The following is a 2,505-nucleotide window of genomic DNA, read 5'->3' as shown; positions in this document are numbered from 1 at the left end:
AGGGGATGCTTGCCAGCTGTAGGCTTGGATTCTCCTAGACTGTACCACCGACCTGCTGTGAGGCTTTGGGAAAGTCAATTCACTTCTCAGGGCTTGGGCTTCCATTTCCCACCAAGAAAAGCAGGAGACAGCGCTGCTGTAAGACCATTGAATTCCTGGGGGTGTGGCTGGGGAGAATTCAAGTTAAATGCCCTCTCTGTTTCTATTGTGTGGACAAGGCTGCTCTCATATGTCCAAGTCACATCTTTCTTCTTTCTTTCTTTCTTTCTTTCTTTCTTTCTTTCTTTCTTTTTCTTTCTCTCTCTCTCTTTCTCTCTCTCTGTCTCTCTCCCTTTCTTCCTTCCTTTCTTTCTTTCTTTCTTTCTCTCTTTCTTTCTTTCTTTCTTTGGATGAGAGAGCTAAGCCCATTAGCTGGATTTGAACTATGAGTTACTGTTGATTACTTAATTTCAGGGCAAGCACATCTCTGATGATGGGCAGCTGTTGGGATTGTGGCTGAGCATAATTACCAGAAAACCGAGAGGTCTGCTCCACTTTGCTCATTAGAGTTAATCAGCTGCTGCCAAGGCTGTGGACTCCTAATGATCTTTGTTAAATTTGGAAAAAAAAAAAAGTTGAACTACAGATTCATTTCAGCATCCTTCTTCCAGACACCTCTCAGTTAAAAGGTACTAAAACTCTAAAATGAATAAAAATTAAAAAGTGTTTTATCCAGGGAGAGGATCTTCTTCTTGTCAAAAAGCTACTGTGTTTTTCCAGGGTTCTCGAAAGGAACAGAACTGATAGAATGAAGTATATTTATATAATAATATAGAAATGATATTTAATTTTATTTTTAAAAAATATTTTTATTTTATTTTGTGTGTTGGAGCGTTTTGCCTACACGTATGCCTGTGCACCCTATGAATGCCTGGTGTCCACAGAGGTAGAAGCCAGAAGAGGGCTTTGGATCCCTTGGAACTAGAGGTATACATTGTGAACCAGCATATGGGTGCTGGGAATTGACCTTAAGTCCTCTAGAAGAACACCAGAGCAAACGGTGCTCTTAACCACTGAGACATTCATTTCTCCAGCTGGAATATTTGTGTTTTAAAAGCAGACTTATTACAGTGGTTGACAGGTTGAGTTCTGTCGGCCGCCTTTCCATCCAGCGGAAATAAGGAGGCAACAACGAGCTCTTCTCTGAACAGTTTAATTAGGATCCTTGTAATCTTGCTTCTTACATCTTACTTATTTCTATCTTGCTTCTTACATTTTACTACTTACATCTTTACATCTTACTACTTCTATCTTACTACTTCTATCTTACTACTTACATCTTACTTACTACTATTCTTACTTACTCCTATTCCCTACATCTTACTTCTATACCTACATCTTACTTCTATTCCTACATCTTACTTCTATCTCCTACATACTTACTCCTAATTCTTACATCTTACATCTATCCTTACATACTTACCCCTAATTATATTATCCAGCCCTCAGCCCTTGTGGGTTAAACACTTTTCCTGGTCACTATCAGCATCAGCTACGTGGCAAAGCACAATAGGCTGCGGGAAAATCATGCCAGCTTGCATCACAAACTGGAGGCACACAGCTTTTCCAACTAAGGGTTTGTTTATCAATGCTGTCTGCTCTGGCCAGAGACCAGGTGTTTAATATATACGTAGGGTGGCAGCTGCGGCTCCCCACAGAGTTCCAGCTAGTCTAACAATGGCTTGTCTCCCAGCAGAAAGGCCAAAGAGCTGGTACCTGTTCAGTCCACCAGCCTGGGTGCCTTGGCTGAAGTTTAGACTACCTTGAAATTCCAAATCAACAGGTTGTAGCAGCAGTGAATGTATGCTCCAGGAACAGGACGGATAAACTTGTTAGCAAGAGTGAAAGCAAGCAGGCGAAAGCAAATGTTTCCTACTTCCACATCCTGTGCATCCTGTGCTAACACTAGAGTTTGGGTGGGTCTTCCCACCTCAAATGATCCAGTCAATAAAGTTACCCTCAGGCGTGCCCTCTGCTTGGGTTTTAGTTGTTTCCAGAGGTAGTCAAGTTGACAACCAAGATGAGCCGTCATGGCCTCCTAGTTCCTGAGTTCTTGGTTTGACTCTCATTGCTCCTCTGAGGCAGGCTTCCTCATAGACCCTGTTCTCCTTCCTCCAGGCACTTCTGTCTCCATACGAAAACTTCTTCCTTGGTCTTGTATGAGATGAAAAGATGGATTTTATTTTTTTTCTGCGTACCAGCTGCTCCAACTGAAATTATTTTTCTGATTCCTGATTTTGAAGAGGACATGTAAATTGTAGGAGATTTGAAAACCTGGAGATAACAAAGTAAGAAAGCAATATTATAATCTCACCATTTAGAGAGACCCGCGGATCACATTCTGAGGTCTTCTTAAGCTTTTTTTTTTAAAAAATACTACTACTAGGAATCTGTTGTAGAGGGCCCAGAGTCTTTGTTGTTCCTTCAATGGAAGGACTGCAATACCTGTTGTCTGCCCAGAAGGCG

Source organism: Mastomys coucha, unplaced genomic scaffold (genome assembly GCF_008632895.1).
Source record: "Mastomys coucha isolate ucsf_1 unplaced genomic scaffold, UCSF_Mcou_1 pScaffold1, whole genome shotgun sequence".
NCBI classification, from domain to species: domain Eukaryota; kingdom Metazoa; phylum Chordata; class Mammalia; order Rodentia; family Muridae; genus Mastomys; species Mastomys coucha.
Note: the sequence above shows the minus strand (reverse complement) of the source record.